Raw genomic sequence first — 18,571 nt, 5'->3', positions numbered from 1 at the left:
CAGTGTAAGTTAAAACTTGCCCAAAACAAATAAAATAATTGTAAAGTTTTCTTTTGATTAACAAAATGCTAAGATTTAGATCATAGTTCTCCAAACTTCAGAATTACTTAAGCTATTTAGAAAATTCCTAAAGAGAGAATTTTGGGAGTCTCCATTAAGTAGCCACACAGGATAGCACTGAGTCTGACCAAGGCAACCAAAATAACTGTTTTTGCTATAGACTAAAAATTTATGTCCCTCCTTTATTGCTATGTTGATACTTGATCCCCAATGTGATGGTATTTGGAAGTAGGGCCTTTGGGATGTAATTGGGTCATGATGGTCTAGCCCTGATGAATAGGAGTAGACCACTATAAAAGAGTTCAGAGAGCAGCCTTGCCTTCTGATCAAGTGAGGACACAGCAAAAAGGCTAAATCAAAAAGCTATGAAGAGACCCCTCACAAGACACTGAATCTGCTTTTGATGTATCTTGGACATCTAACCTTCAGATCAACAGAAAAATAAATAAATTTCTATTGTTTCTGGATCACTCAATCCATGTAATTTTGTTACAACTATGTGAATTGGCTACAATATCTCTTAGGCACTATTTGAGCAGAAGGGAATTGGGCTTGGTATGGTGATTTTTCTCTATGACATTCTCAAGGAGTGAGGGTCCCATATTTCTTTGTGACTCCATGTTCACTTATCAATGTAGGCCACATTTTACCAGTTCTTTGTGGAGCTTAAGCCTTCTTATCCACATTCTAAACAACTTTATTACCACTCCCTGGAAGCTGGCCACACAACTTCTCCTTCCAGGTAACACAAAACCATAAGAAAGCTGAGAAAATGCAAATTTTGCAAAGGCACAAGGGATGTAGGGGCAAGAGCCACCTCAACTTATGATTTGATAAGCAAAGAGGAATACCTAGTGAATTAAGAAGTCAGTAAATATTCAAATATTTTACCTGATCTTCCTTTTCTTTAATGCATATAAAAAACATTCAACTCACAGGGTGAACATTCAGTTTAGAAAGTCAGAAAAGAAAGATATCACTAAAATCTTCACTTACCTGCTATTTCTACTGTAGAGAATTCACAAATATAAAATGACATTTTTTTAATCTCATGGTTCAATCTAGAACTATTTCTTTTATCATAGGGATGACTTTTTGAGTAAATATAATTTAGTTATAATACTGCTTTTAAAATTTAATCATGACCTCAAATTTAAAGTAATACTGTTAGGATTTAATTAATCACATTTGGTGAGATTATGCCGATGTGACAATTATGTGTAATGATTTGATAATTGAAAGTTTACCCTTAAGAAAGTGAAAAGCAAGCTGGAATTATTTTTCCTAGAAGGCTCTTTCTGGCTTGGTTTCACTTGGATAGAGGCCCTCATTGACAGAGATGGAAGGGGTGAAGTCTCATTTTACCATTCGCTTTTCCATTCTTCCCTTCCAACTCTTTCTTATTTTGACCCTGATTCTAACAAGAGGGAGGAGCCATAATAGCCCCTGGGACATGCCACTAGAGCAAGGGTGGCAAGTTTCAACTAGCTCTTCTTCATCAAGGATGGTGCCTGTCTTATCTCTGATCCTTTGTAGATCTTTATTTCATCCTTCACAACTATGTCAGGTTTAGTTTCCTTATAAATTTTTACCACATAATATTTTCAACTTTCAGCTTCTACCAATTTTCACTATATTTAATAGAAAAGTTTATGTGTCACATAGGTAATCATAATTTTTAAATTAAATAATTTTAAAATTTTTTTGCATATTAAGTGAATTCAGCAGATTTATCTATTCCTAATAATAGGCAACAAAACATAATCTTACAGAAGAACATTACTTCAACATGTCGTAAATTAGCAAATACTTGTTATCTGATCTTAATATTTCCCTTATTTTTCAAACTAGACAAAATATTCAGCTGCCTTACTTGATCAGAATAATGCATCTTATAGCATAGTATTGGAGTGTGTGCATGTGTATGTGTATGTGTGTGTGTGTGTGTATGTGTTTGTGTGTAAAAGATCTCCTTCACAGTTTTTGTTCAATTGAAGCAAGCCGCCTTCTTAATAAAAGATTCTTCTTTCCAGCAGATTGTAATGATCAAGATTGTCTTTGTTAAACTGAGATATTAAGCAACTAACTAAAAAATGTAGTTAACTTCTTTTAACAGAACATTGTTTCTTACTCATACTACCTATATATAACAGATTGGACACAACACTGTTCTACAGCATTTAGACACCAGCCTGGGCTAGAAAGCCACCTTTTTTTTTTTACTATAGAGGAAAAAGAAAACTATTGTAAAGTTTATTCCAGAAAGAAAACATGTTATTTCCATTTCTTTTCACTGAGCAGAGCAAGGCAAAAGCCTCAGCCTGATGCATTGAGATAGGAAAAATATATTTCTTTCCCACTGAAGGGTAAGGAATAATTTTGGTGTAATAATACATTGAAGTCTGTCTTTATGGACATTCAGATTATTTCTGAAAACTCACTGAGCCAATATGGTGAGAATATCCTATCCCTAGGATAGGAAAGCTTTTACACTCTGATTGTATACCCTGGAAATAGACATGATGCTTCCAGTATGTATTTCCCATCAGGACCCTCGACCCCGCTTTTTGAGGATGATCTTACTTTCTCATCATCTTACTTTGTTAAACTTGAGAACAATATGGAGAAAATGCTCTTCCTGGGGACTAGTCATTCTTCTCAATCTGTTCCTCTTATTCTCCAAAGTTTGTCAAACAAATGACCATTTAAATTCTGAATAGTCAATCTCTTGACTGAAACTGAGGACAACTGGAAATACAACTCTAACAAAAACTTCATTATTTCCTCAATCTTTCCTAGAAAAAGAGTCAAATTATTTAAGATACTAATAATATTGTGTACCTTGGAGAGGTATTTGCAACATGCTTTCAAAGGTATTTGAGGAAACTTGGCATAATTTGGAAGTTCTGAAAGTTTATTGAAGTTTGACAAATAATCAGTACACTTTGAAAAGTTAGACAAAGATTCTGTTTACTGCTGATGTGTAGCAAAATAGAGCCTTGTTTTCAAAAAGTGTTACATAGAACCCTTTATGTACTCAGCTAATAGCTGTTCTATCTGTCTTTTATATTTCATTTTTATATGTGAGGTGGCTTTGCATCTAGAAATAACATGAAAAACCCTCAGAAATTTAATCTTGTATCCGATGTTCTCTGTAGATACCATTTCTGACCTGAATGGACATTTGGCATATGTTTGAACATAAACATGCATGCTGCTGTAGCCTCCTGAATCTGCTAACTCACTTCAATACTCATTGACACTGAAATATATATCTGCCTTCCAGTAGTTTCCACAGACTGTTCTTCCTCTACCTATCCATCAGTACACAATAAATATAAACCATAACCAATCAGTCCACATATTTCCTTACTGTAAGCCAATTATACTACTTGGGAAAAAATGCAGTTATTATCTGTATTTTCACACATTCCCACTTGGCTTTTCTTTCAGTGTGTTGTAATTTGACATTTCTTTTCAAAGTGTGAATCGTTAACTAAATGCAGATTTCTAAGTGTCCTTGGTCACTATAAGATTCTCAGTATTCTTCTCATTTTAAATAACTGTTCTTCCATTTTTTGTTGATTATGCATTCTCTTCTGTTATGCTGTTATCCTTGTTTTGTTTCATTTGCCAGCTGTGTTCTTGAGCTGATTTTTAAAAGGCGCTATCTAAATACCCTATTGTTTAATTGGCCATTTAACATAATTGCTATACATGATAGCTACTAGTTGTGGACAGATTAGAAGTACTGCCTTTTGTATTTTTATTCTAAAAGACTGATAAAATTTTGAAAAGGACACAACCAAGAATAAAGCCAGTGGCCCCCTATAGACACCACCTTTGCACATTGACATCTATTCATTAATCACCTCTTTGGGTTGAGTTTTTCAATCAGCTACTAATCCATCATTTTGATCATGCACTTTTCTAAATCTCATCCACAAATGCCTGGTCTGACATGATTTGTTCTTTGCAGGTCTATATTCACCTCCTCCTCTAAGGAACCATCTTTCAACTTTAATGATGTTCCTTTGAAAACAAGGCTCTATTTTGCTACACATCAGCAGTAAACAGAATCTTTGTCTAACTTTTCAAAGTGTACTGATTATTTGTCAAACTTCAATAAACTTTCAGAACTTCCAAATTATGCCAAGTTTCCTCAAATACCTTTGAAAACATGTTGGTAAACTCATTTGCAAATTACTGAGTAATATGGACTGTAATCAATTTGCTGTATTCAGAATAGCTATTGTGCTGTTAGAATTTCCTTCAGCTCTCCTGGGTTTCAAGCTCTTTCATACTGGTGTCCATTCTATTTCCCTCCATCTGAGAATAATTCCAGAAACTGCATTCTCATTTTCTCATTGTCAGTCATCAACATAAGAAAGTCCAAGCTGTGTTTTTCCAATCAGTGCTGAGAATATCTGGAAAATAGCCATTATTTCACATTGTCATTCTTGTGGTCAGTTTATTTGGTATATACAGGTTAGACTAGAAAAACAGTGTTGAAGTAAACATATTACAAGGCTTTCATTAAAGTTTTAAGAGAAGACACAGATCCTGTCATGGAAAGAACACCCAGTATGGGTCCAGACACTCAGAGCCCAAAGATGGCTCTAGATTTTTCTAGTTCCATGTTTGTAAATCAGAAGAGATTCATTGACCTACAACTTGTTTCCTAAAATTATGAAAAGAAATAAATATGTGGAGTATTTGATAAATGAGAAAAGCATATAAACTTAAATCATAAAAGAAATACCATGTCAAGGGGCCGGGTGTGTTGGCAGCCACCTATAATCCCAAGTAACTCATGGGGTTAGGCAAGAGGAGGAAAGATCAAGGCCAACCCAGGAAAATAGCAAGAATTTGTCTCAAAATAAAATAAAGGACTGGAGATGATAGCTCAGTGGTACAGCTCTCTGAGTTCAATGCCCATTACCCTTCACATACATGTAAATGAGGAATATAAGACATGTTGCTATGTCATTATTTGGTATTATCAAGTAGATATAAAATGTAAGGACAGGGCAGAGGAAATAAAATCAGCATATCAAGAACTGAAGAGATAAATGGATCATATATGCCCTGAGGTTGTATGTCACTGATTGATTGAGTATATATATTTAGTATCTGGGAAGTGGACTATCAATACTCAGTAATGAAGATATGTTTATAATTAACAGTGATGTCACAGATTAAGTTAAAAATTATTATTATTATTTTTTAGTATCAGAATGTCACTCATTGATGCTTTGAGAAAAATTCAGTAGGGTAGTTTTAGCTTTATAGGTCACATTTTAAATGTTTGATAGTTTTTCAAATTCAAAAAATTAATTTTGTTCAATGTTAAAATATATTATGGGGCTGGGGATGTGGCTCAAGCAGTAGCGCGCTCGCCTGGCATGCGTGCAGTCAGGGTTCGATCCTCAGCACCACATACCAACAAAGATGTTGTGTCCAACGAGAACTAAAAAATAAATATTAAAAATTCTCTCTCTCTCTCTCTCTCTCTCTCTCTCTCTCTCTCCTCTCTCACTCTCTATTAAAAAAATATATATTATGATGTGAAACTGGGAATATATTTTGTTCAATCACTACTTTTTGTACACTTGACATTGAATTACTTCATGATCAAAATTGTGGACCATTGAACTGGCTTGGGAACATATTTTATTAATGTCCTTTAAGTTTATTTTTAAATACTTAGAGCTATAGTTATAGATTATTTAAAATGTTTTCAATGTAAAGTCATTGAAAATAAATCAAGAAGTTTTTAATACATTAATTTGCAGCACAAGATGTATAAACCTTATTTTTTTTCTTTTGTGGTACTGAGTGGTTGTTGGACTTAGGGCCTTGCACATGCTGGGCAAGTGCTCTATCACTGAGATTCATACTCAGTCTTATGAACTGATTCTTTAGAAAGAGTTTTTTAGAAAGATTTTTACCTACAGAAATATTTCTTCTATTTGGTTGTGTGTGTGTGTGTGTGTGTGTGTGTGTGTGTGTGTATGCATATGCATGTACACATTATAATTTATATATATATGAATATATATAATATATAAATTAATACACATATAATTATATATATAATTGTTTTTTAACTGAACTCAGGAGTGCTTAACCACTGAGGCACAACTCCAGCTCTTTTTACTTTTTATTTTGAGACAGGATCTTTTTAAGTTGCTGATGCTGGCTATGAACTTTCGATCCTCCTGTCTCAGAGTCCCAGTATTTTTGATAATCCATTTGCAGTTTATGTCTTTCAAAAATGAGAAAAAATCACTGTTAACAATATTTCAACACATACTTATACATCGTAAGATAAACAATAATAAAGATAATGACAGTATCTTTTATTGTTCATTTTTAAATTAATGGCTAGTTCATAATTACTAATATTTAAAGAACTAGTTACTTCATAAATGGAAAATGTCTTTTAATTTCAAAGACATTTAAACTATTTAACGAGAAGAGCTTTTTAATTGTATATTCATTACAAGCTAATCACTTTCCTGAAACATTGCAGCATAGTTGATTTTTAATTCTGAGATCTCTATAAATTTATTTAAATCAGCATCATGGCACTGTGCTACAATGATACTTAAGTCACTTCATCATGATTATTTGATTTAGCCAAATTAAAGTCTGTGTCATAAGTTTAAGTTACAGAGTTATATCTCAAGGAATGATCAGTGCACTTAATAAAACTCCATTCAGCATTAACTATTTGTTTCAGTTTTAAACATTTCCTCCAGAACAATCATTGAATTTCATAAGCAAGAGTGAGTGTACACTGTTTTGGGGTAAGATTATAGAAAGAATGAGATAAATGCTGAGAGTAATATGCATGTGTTAATCTAAGTACATGCAAATTTGTGTGCCCTTTAGCTGAGTTCAATTTTTTTTTATAGGTGCACTCATTTCTTTCTGTTTTTGATACTATTTTGGCAAACTACCAAAACTTAGAAAATAAAGGTCCAGTTGGTCCCCAACATATGATGGTGCAAATGGTCCCCAATATATGATGGTACAAAATGGCTACCTTTAAAATATAAATCAAATGATGCTTTGAGTTTTGAATTTTTACTCTCTCCCAAGATATTGATATGCTCTACCCATCTTAAATTGGGATGCTGGGTTATAGCATCTTCATAGAACTCCTACTCAGTAACAAGATCAGAAGGGTAGATAATAGATATTCTATGATATACTTTCCTGCTAAGCTATGAGTTTAAAGGTATTTTCTACTTACACACACTATTTTCAATTTATGATGAGTTTATCAGGATGTAATTCCAAAGTAAGTCAAGGAATATCTGTATAATTTGGTTATTTTGATTTTTTCTTTTTCTATTTCTAAATTTTCCTCAAAAAAATGACCAGACTTATTGAAGGGGGAGCAGACACTCCAACATCTCCTTCTCAGCACAGTATGACTTCCTCTATCAAGTGGCAGAAGCTTCATATTCAATTATCATTCATCTGAGACAGAAATATGAAAGCATTTGATCATAGGTCCAAGTACCCTTCTCCAATTAGCATTAATTTTAATTAAATCTACTTTTTTCTACTTTATGGTTTTTATAATTTGTTTATTAGTTTTCTGGGTGCTAATGATTAAACCCAGGACCTTATGCATGCTAAATACACAGTCTACCATTGAGCTATACCCCAGCTCTATTTTTATGATTTTTATGTCTTCTTAATTAATTTTAGCTACCCCTAGAGAAAAATATTTCTCTCCTTTTAGTGATCTTCCTTTTTGCAACATGTTTAACATGAAGTTTACCATAAACAGGATAATTTTAGGCCATTTCATTGGCTCTCATTAGAAAACATGCTTATTCAAATCCTTTTTCTAATACTATTGATTATGTCTGGTGTGAGGGTACTAGGGATTGAACTCAGGGGCACTCAACCCCTGAGCCACATCCCCAGCCCTATTTTGTATTTTATTTAGAGACAGGGTCTCTCTGGGTTGCTTAGGACCTTGCTAAATTGCTGAGCTTGACTTCAAACTCATGGTCCTCATGTCTTCCTCTGGAGCTGCTGGGATTATACATGTGGACCACCTCACCTGGCCCTTTTTAAGATTTTTTATTGAGAAAATCAAAAGTAAGCAATCATATAAAGTCTTTCCAGGAACTTATTTACCAGAGCATTTGAGTAGAAAATAGTCTTTCCACTGTTACTGCCATGCCAGAGGTTAGGAATTGTGGTCTTCCAGTGGAGCAGAGCCTGCCCCAGAAAAAGCAAATTGGACAGAAAACCTGAAGAACCCTGATGGCAAGCCACATATACCTTTGTCTGTCTGTTTGTTTCACTTATGTATGCAGATGAATTTCCATGTTTCTTTAGCTCAGCTTTGAGTGGATTGGCAAAATCTGCAGTACAGTCCTATCTAAATAGAGGTTAACTATGAGTAAGAAATGCAAATGACAGAACATGAAATTGGCTGTGTTGAAGGAAATCCCTGACAATGAGGATGTCTCTATTTCTAGCTGAGTAATTGCAAATGTCTGTTATTCAGTGGCAAAATATCTACATAAGTTGTTACCTACTTTTTCAGTACTATGAGCCTATTGAGAACTATGTGCCATTGTGAAATAGCTTCTTTAACAATTCTACTAAGAAATAATTCACATAATATACAATTCACCCATTTAAGTGTAAGATCCACAGTATTACAAGTATATTTCACATTTTCTCAACTATAACTATAGCCTACTTATCCTTCCAAAATCTTTCTGTGTATAATCAATCAAGCCATATCTCTCTAACATTCCACAGGCACAGACCTGGGCACTAACTTCCCATTTCCAAACCTGCTAATTTTGAAATTTCATATAAGAGGAAAATAGTGTATATTTGCACTTTATTTCTTTTAGATACCTAATATTTTATTATGTGTATACTACATTCTGGTCATTTGCCTATCAACTGGTGGCCATTTAAGCCATTTCCCTATTTGGCTGTTACAAATAATACTGTTATGAACATTCAGTTACATATCCTTGTGGAGTATAAAGTGTTCCATTTCTTTTGAGTATATAATTTTTTTTTTACCTTTTGAAAAATCAGCGAAGCTGATTTTCAAAAAATGCTACAACATGTTACTTGATTTTCACCAGGAATATACAATGTTTTCAGTTTTTCCACATTCATTTCAACCTTAATTGGAGAAAAGAGGGGAAGAAAATTTTAAAAAGTGGAACTATTTTAGTATGTTGAATTTTAGCATCTCACTAATGAACATATGGATAAGCAGTCAATGTTATCTCTATTTTGTGCATTTTTAATTTGGGGGGGTAATAAAATGCTTGCAATGCATAACTATCGTTTCCATTTTTTTTTTGCAGTGTCACAAATTGTAAAATATTTCTCACAAACTAAGATAAATTCCAGTGAGTGCAAGAGGAGACCCTACAGCAAAGCTAGGATTCAAGTGGGATTTTGATGGAGGTAGAGAACTGAGGGATCCTACTATTCTAGGACTTTCCCTGATTATAAAGCTAATAATTATCCAGGCCTACAGCACATCATTGAGGAGTAGCCATGAGATTGGCTTCTTAAGCCAGAGTTCCAAAGGTCAAAACCAATATGGAGCTGCTGATAAGTAATATAGAGGGCCACAGCCAAACACCAACATTATGGATGAGTAGGCACACCCTGATGTGTATTAAAGAACCGTACCACTTAAATATGAAATACAAATTGATTGACAACTCATAAAATTTAAATTTAAAGCAAGTTTCATTGCTAGAGATGATTAAAGCCTGGCATTCTCTAAGTCAAACTTTGGGCCATTTGAACTAACATCAGATTGAAGGGAGCCAAAGAATGGCATTTTCCCAGAAGTGGAGACCCCTCCACATTTATCAAATTCGAATGTGACCAAGTATGTCAATTTGAAAGTTCATTTTTTTTTCTAGAATGTGGTTGCAAAGATTTCATCTGCCACGTATCTGTAATATGATGTGCAGACAAGATCCTTCTGCATTCCAGAAGCTGAATGTGTTTGGATCAGCATAATCCTATATTATTTCCTTCATGAATTGACTATGGACAGGGACAACCAAGTGTCTGCACACAGTATTTCCCAAATTGTTTGGTTGGAAATAGCATGCAACTTGGGTTTAACAAGTCAGAAAGAAGTTCAGAATTTTCTTATGATACAAGAAAACATCAGCCTTACTCTGTCTCAGAGAGGAAAGTTCTTCAAATTAGTTGTGGAGCAGCTTTAGAATAAGGCTGACCCCCCAAAAGGTAAAGTAGAGCCAATGATCAAATGGATTATTTATTAGCCTTATACATTTCAACTTTCCTAATAAGGTATCTAGAAAGATCATAAAAGCTGATTTTTCACTAAGTCTGAGCAGAATTTCTCATTGCTTGCAAAGAAAATCTCCTTAGTGCTCCATTTGCAGGGCACAGTTCTGGGGGAAGCCAGACTGACTGGTCAAGAGAGCTTTTGCAATGTTTGCTCAGGAACTCATGGATTTATGTAGAAGGGTGAGTGCTGTATCTTGATTTCTCTTTCTGCATTTTACAAGTGGCAATTTTTGTCCATTATTTTCTTTTAGTCTTAATTGCTGCTTCTCTGTTCTCTTTTTGTGCTATATGCTAAAAGTGCTTTGAGTAATAGTAAATTTATTGTTATCTCTAATTGGTGGACTGTGAGGCATGACATTTGAAACTAAGGAATACCTAAAACCCAAAAGGAATACACCCACATACCACACATATCCACATACATATAAAGTTTCTTTCTCTGAGCAAGATATGTGGCTGTAATTTCAAATATGTAAAAAGGACATTCATAAGGACTTTATAGTGACTTTAATAGTGACGAAGATTAATACATGCCATGAAAAGTGGATGTTTAAAAATTATTTGTAGGAGAGTCAAGAACTCTGGTGATGGGATCCTTTTCTTGTGAAAATTGGTAATCTGATAGAACACAGTTTTGACTCCTGGTACCATAATACCGTGTCTGCTATAGAGAAACAACACATGTGAATGAGGCAGAGAATGGATTCTTAGGACAATATAGGAACTTCTGTGTCACCCATTTGTCACTTGGGACTCTATTTGGATGCTTTGGTTCATTTTTTTTGGATTATTACCATTTAAACTGGAATTGCCACTTGCTACAAACTAATATTTGAATTACACAGGAATTTTCTGGAAAGATTTGAGGAAGAATCTCTGGAATGAGAAAGAGCTGAGTGTATTAGTGAGATGAAATGCTACAAAACTTGGAGGTTGAAAGAGATCTTCCTCACTCTGTTGTCTTCATTGTTACCAAAATGCTAGCAGTCAGTATTTTTATCCCAGGTTATTTTCTGAGGAAACTAACCAGGTCAAAATGAAGATCCACAAATACTCATTCTGTAGGTTTCCATAATGCCTGGCTCTATCCCAATATGCTTTATCAAATCAATGAAAGCACAAGCTCTAATAAGATTTAAAAGTTTATCACTTCTTAAATACTAATGGAAAAATAAATATTCATAACTATTTAGAGAAATATGTTTTATGTAAGAAAAAAATGGTCCTCTAAGGGGAGAGAGAGAAAATCACTCATAAGAAATAAAAATAGAATATTCAAGGATAATTTAATTTGTTTCCTTTTTAACCCAAAATCATTAGTAGAATTTGGATATGTCTATAAAAGATGTTTGTTAGGAAAAAGGATTTAAAATGTGAAAGTTCATGGAAAGGATGATAGTGTAAGAGGATCAGAAATTTGGATGTTCATATATCTTACAAGTAGAGATCATTCAAATTGAAAAATAAATAAATAAAAAGAGGCAGGAATGAAAAAAAAAATTCCAGAAGTGAAAAGAAATGAGTTCTCAGATAGGAAGAGTGTCCAACAAATACAAAAAGATACATACATTAGGAATTTTCAGAGAAAATGTGTCAGAGAAAAATAGCACAGCCAGGATGAGGAAGGAAATGGGAGCAACACCAGTAGTTCAGCAGCAGCACATCACATTAGATGAAATTCATCAGTCTTTCAACAATTTAAAGAAAAGTATTTTCAAACTACCAATCAAGAGTGAGACTAGTCTTTTCATGCTACCCAGGGAGAAATCCATATGGCATTATTCATGATTCCCATTGTAACTTAAAAGGAAACTGTCACAATGCCCAGAGCCCTTGATGTTGAATGCAGGAAAAGAATATCCTCAAATTCCTTGCAGCAGAAACCCACTTAGGTAACACCAATCTTGATTTCCAGATGAAACAATATATCTACAAAAGGAAAAGTGATGGCATCTACATCATAAATCTGAAGAGGATTTGTGAGGAGGTTCTGCTTCTGGAGGAAGCTCATGCCAGTGTTGCCATTGAAAATCCTGTTGATGTTGTCTTCAAGGAATAATGGCCAGGGAGTTGTGCTGAAGTTTGTTGCTGCCGCTGGGACCACTCCTATTTCTGGCTGCTTCACTCCTGGAAACTGGACTAACCAGATCCAGGCAGCCTTCCAGGAGATACATCTTCTGATGGTTACTGATCTGAGGGCTGACCATCATCAGCTCACAGACGCATATTATGCCAACCTGCCCACCATTGCTCTGTGTATCACAGATTCTCCTCTGCACCATGAGGATTTTGCCATTCCATGCAACAAAGGAACTTACTCTGCAGGTCCGACGTGGTCAATGCTGGCTCAGAGAAGGTTTGTGCATATGTGATACTATTTTCTGTTAACATCCATGGGAGGTCATGCGTGATCTCTATTTCTAAAGAGATTCTGAAGAGATTGAAAAGAATGAGAAGGGTGCTGCTAAGAAAACTGTGACCAAGGAGGAATTTCAGGGCAAATATGTGAAATGGAACCAAAAATCCAATTCTCCATAGAACATTAATTTTAATATGTGCAACTTACCACTCTGATAATATTTTTATATGCATATTATTTAGGTAAAGTCACATTTTTAAAAAATAGTTGGAGGTGGCTGTGGAGAGTAGTCTTAGCTATGGTATGGAGTGAGGGTACAAAAAAAAGTGACAGGTATGCAGGTAACTCTGTAGGACGAAAGGGGATGTGAGTCACTGATACAGTGGGAACAAATAGGGAAAGTGTGGAACTGAATGACTAGGTCTGTAATTGGAGAAAGTGGATTTTGGCAACTTGATTAATAGAGACAGAAAAGGAGAAGAAATTAAGTAATTGATGTGGCAACAACTTAAAATACTTTTTAAAAGATCATAGTACTTTGAAGTTAAGAATAAAGAGTTTGAAAATGTTTCAGTAGATCAGGAGAGCAGTTTGTTCTACTGTTATGAATGTGGAAGTCATGTGTGACCAGATTATAGTTAATAACTGAGTTGATGGATATAATCTAATGAATGGGATCATGGGAGAGGATATATGGATTAAAGGGAAAGTTGAAGAAAGTGTCTAAAAATAATATCAACTTTTAATGGATAAGCCCAAGAACAGTAGCAATCCAGTTAAGGCATCTAGAACGGTCACGATACAGAAAAATAAGATGTTGGTGTCACAAAGTTAAAAGCAATACAAATAACAATTTTGATTTCTTTTTGTTGTTGTTCCAAGAAGATATTAGGGACTTGTCAGGTGTCTAGTGAGTATTCTTATAAGGACTGAAGTAATGAGTCAATAAAATCAACAAACAACTGTAGATTGGTAAATGATGCAGACAAACCAAGGAGGACAGCAATTGTGGAATCATCCGGGACCTCTATGCTTGTAATGCCAGCGGGGTGCTTTATTCACAAGGCAAACTGTAGATGAGACTGAAATATGAAAGTGAAAAGGAATGGCTTGTCATGCTCAGCAGGCCTCATAGTGTAAAGCATCAAAACTGAAAAATGATCCATTGTGTACAGGAGGGAAGAATTTAATCCTCAAATTATTGAAAATGTCCTAAGGTCCTAAATGTCTTGATTGTCACCTTGCAAGTTATGGGATGTTTATATACTAAAAGTATATTAAAAATCCATTACCAAAAGTCAATAAGTTTACATATTTCCTAATAAACAAGGAAAATATCACCCTGTATAGAGAGGCAAAATTTCCCCTATGACATTACTGGCATAGACAGATATCTAATCCCTTGGACTTTTCCTTCTGCAGAAAACAAAGCTTTGAGAGAAAAAATCACAACTAAGAATTACTTGGCAATATACTGTGAAAAAAAGGAGTTATAATAAAGAAAATTGGCACATGGTCTCCACTGATATCAGAAAGCACAGTTTTAACATTTGTGGTACAGGAAACTAAATTGCTTAAAAATTAATGGAACTTGATACCATGAATGAATCAAACTGAAATCTAGATCTCATTGTCATATTTTTTTGTGCTGGTTATATGCTTTAAAATGTGTTGGTAGACATTTAAAATAAAACTACATAGTTAAAAGTATACATTTCAAGATTGAAAATTTGTATACATGCTAACCCAAAATACCACAGTTGATAACCTTTTAAAGTCCATATATTTAAACCAAAATAGACCATAGAAGAACAAAGTTTCTGGTTTATCTTCAGCACTCAGATTCAATTGTAAAACCCAAAGGAAAGATCAAATTCTCTTTATTATCTGACAATAGTAAGGGCATGATTCTCCTCAGGGAAATCAGTCATTCAGAAGAAAGACCAGTATAATAATGTCAGCAAACTAAAAGATCAATCACACTGCCTAAACAAGAAGCATGTTTTAAGTAAGATTTTAACTCTATTCTGCCAAGAGAGATAGTTCACTGAACATAACCCCTGTACTTGTAGAGTTGGAATGGAATTGTTATGAACAATCATGACAATAGCAGCTATTTCTATGATATTTGTATTAATATTTAGGTAAGAACTGATTACTGGAAGATGAACCTATGAAGTTTCATTTTATATTTAGTTATCCAAGATAATTCCTTAGCATACATCAGGTCTATCTCCTGACACTACCCTTTCAATCCCTTCACATCACTTATCACAAACTGGAATTGTATAGTTGGGGTATGAATTTAATAAATATCTAGCACTGAAAGTTAAATTTCATGAGTCTCTAGATTTCTATCCATCTTTTAAGCAGAGGTATTGGCTATCCTTATTCCAGATTATCTTTACAAGGATATTTGTAAAGGTTAGAGATAATACCTCCCATAGGAAAAGAAGTCAGGCAGGCCTAGAGTTATCAATTTAACCAAGCAAAAACAGGTATCCAGACAAGTTTGAATTTCAGGTGAATCATGTCTCATGCAATATTTACACTAAAAACTTACCCATTTTTATTGGAAATTCTCATTTAACTGAACATGCTGCATTTTTATCTGCAAGTCTACTATTGCCCTTTATAAACAATTTGTTTTCCCTAAATTCAATTCCTCTCTTGTAACATAATCAATGGTGCCTGCAAGCAGCACCTGGCCCTCTTACCTTGTCTTAGAAAACCAAGGAAGTGCTGATACTCCAGCTGTTGCTCTTTCTGTAAGAATATCTTTCATTTGGATCCACAAGTCTCCAGTCTTCTTCCAGCATCCATAAATTGGTAAGCTCTGTTAGGTCACATATAAAGTAAAATCTGACACATGATGGCTCCTGATATCTAACTACCTCAGTAAAATAGAAAAATCTTTGACAGCAGGGACCCTTTTTTTGTTTTGTTTTTTGTTTTGTTTAACACTGTGTCTGGCATATTGCCCAGTACCTCTCACAGGATGAATAATTGTTGTAAAGGTGAGTAAAAGAATAATTGAATGAGCTGTCAATTGACTTTCTGCTAAACTCTGGGAACCTTTGTTATGTAAATTAACTGTATTCCTTTATGTTGAATTCCTTTGTGACCTTCTCTTTATCCCTATCTTCCCCCATCTTTCTCTCCATTGTTATCTGCACTTTATATTCATTCCCATCTCTTTCTGAAGTCTTTAGTGTTACCTCCAACCCAGTTCTTGAACTACCACTGAGACATTCTTGCATTAGAAACTTATCAGGGCTTCCATGGGCCCAAGGGAATTGCCGATTTGGTAGGAACTGGTGAGAAACTCTGAAGTTATACTTCAGCATCTCCAACCCAGCTCCCATGTCTGATGCTTCATTAGGGTATTTTAGGAACACCTGGAACTTAAAAGTGACTGGTTAATTTGAAAATGAATAACTGACTGTGTAATCACTCAGACCAGAAATGAGAGCTAAATTTCCTTGAAGGTATCCTGATCTTGATTCCTCATTACACAAAGGAAGAAATGAGCCTGGGAATATAGGCTGTCCTCACATTTATTAACCTGAAGTTAATGCTGACTTAATTCTGTAAGAGTTTTTAAAAAAAATATTTAAAATAATGGTATATAAATACATACATGCATTAAAGTATAAATATGGTCTATTTGTTCAACTCAAGATGTGTCTACATTTATATTCTTATATATCTCTATGTGTTCAGCCTATCTATCCATCCATCTATCTACTGTCAAAATAACTAAGATGTAAAATCTATGTGATTATTCAAATAAGCATAAAATTCCAAAGAAATTATTTTACTTATTGTATTTGGCAACAAGCTAACCTCCTTGACTTCCCAGGGATGTCATCTTTCCTTTAAAGTTGAAGGTGATTATGCTACCCCAAAGTATGCCAAGTATACCACTTTGATACAGTGACTACATAGAACAAGAGGTGACTGAGAATCAGCAAGTGCAGAATAAAATCTTCCTGGAGCTTCCTGTGATATGATTAAAGCAAAAAACTTCTGAGAAATGAAGACTGCTGTACATTCCCACTTCCAAGGCACATTTTTTTGACCTTGAAGAAGAGAAATTTGGCACCAAGATGGACCTGCATAATCATCATTACTAAAATAATCCTTTTCTCCCATTATCTTCCCTATACACTTACCTCCCCACAGTTGGCTCACAACTGAAGCCCAAACATAATTTTCAACTTTTGGAAAAAAAAAAAACATTGAATGTCTAATGTCTATTTACTTTTGGGGTCTTCATATCTTTTATATGAAAGTCTCTTTTTACAAATAAAAGTATTAACATCAAGTAAAATTTGTATGTCGTTTCTCTGTCTAAACTGTCTTTTTCAGTCCAATTGGTCAGGCTGTACTCTCTGAAACTAGCAGAATCAAGGAAAAGTATTTCTCCTCCCCTATGAAGTCTACTCCAGGATAAAAAGAAAGCTTGATAAAGACCGATTTAATTCTTTATTTCTCATTCTTTATAGAAGTTGTCCTCATTCCATTTATCTTCTGCCCCCTTACACCAAATCTGCTTCATTTCTAAGAATATGAATTCTGGGGTCAGAATGTTCACTTCATTTTCGTAGCAAACCATGAACTTTAGAGTCAAAACAGCCAAGGTTTGAATCTTTGTTATGCTACCCATGAGTTGTGATCTTAGACAGTCAAGTTACTTAGGCCTTCAAGTCTGAGTTTGCTTGACTTTAAACAAGAATAATAACATAATAATTATAAAGATTAACCAAGTTAATACTTGTGAATACTTTTTCCAGTATGTGGTACAAAAAAGAAGTAAAATGAGGGAGAGAACATATTCTTATGAGGGTTAAAGTTATACTGGTATGTTATAGCATAGTGACTAGATACCACTTTAAACTTTCATGGAATTGTCAATTTATGTACTGGGAAGTTTCACTTCGAAAGCCAACAAGCCTGAAATCACAGATGAGGAAGAGTCCTTGGGTCAGCTCTAGAGAAGTGGTATTAGGGACTGGAAACCCAGGATAAGTACAGTGTTGGATACAAGATTCAGTTCAAGAAGTCAAGGCTTACCAGCATATGTAACTGTCAGAGAATAAAGCTGAATGTGAGGTAATTGTTAAAGCTGTGAACAGACAGGGATTCCAAGGGCTGGCTCTTAGAGGCTGTCAGGTGTGACATGTTTCATGGTGGAGAGACAGGAATAAGACCAAACTTGCCAGGAGAATAACACCATTGACTCTTCTTGATTGCAGGAAACAGACAGAAAGCAAATAGTTTTAACAATCTCCCTGCTGAGTTTAACTCCAATGAAGCATTTTAGCCTTTAAAATCTAAGACAGAGTTGGGGATGTAGCTCCAGTGGCAGAATACTAGCCTGTTGAAGCCTTAGGCTTGATACTCAGCACTGACAAAACAAAAAACAAAACAAAACCAAAGCAAAACAAAACCCCAACAGCAAAAAAGCAAAATACCAAGGCAATTCTGGATGTAGCTGTTTCATTTTCAACCTGTGTTCCTTAGAATCCCAGGATTCAACATCAAGGACAGATATAAGCACAAGGCATGACCCTCACATATTTTGAAACTAGCACTTACATTACACATCTGGATAAGCACATGCAAATAGAAACCAGACTTCCAAAAGGTGGCTTATACTTGTATCAAGCTCCTGCTAGGTTATCACATTTCTGATTGTTTGGTTTGCATTTGAGAACATGATATGATAAAATTTGCTGGCCCTAACACAGATGGTCAGAAATGCTGAGTAAAGCTCACATTGTAACTCAATCTCTATTATGACACGTA

At 34.7% G+C, this 18,571-nt stretch overlaps 1 pseudogene; it reads left to right on the top strand.

Moving 5' to 3' along the window:
* The first annotated feature begins 12,244 nt into the window (after nt 1–12,244).
* On the top strand, nt 12,245–12,939 carry LOC144253727 (small ribosomal subunit protein uS2 pseudogene; annotated as a pseudogene).
* The last annotated feature ends 5,632 nt before the right edge of the window (nt 12,940–18,571 follow it).

The sequence above is a fragment of the Urocitellus parryii genome, chromosome 3 (genome assembly GCF_045843805.1).
Source record: "Urocitellus parryii isolate mUroPar1 chromosome 3, mUroPar1.hap1, whole genome shotgun sequence".
Taxonomy (NCBI): domain Eukaryota; kingdom Metazoa; phylum Chordata; class Mammalia; order Rodentia; family Sciuridae; genus Urocitellus; species Urocitellus parryii.
The sequence above is the reverse complement of the archived record's forward strand: the minus strand, read 5'-3'. Positions and strand labels throughout refer to the sequence as shown.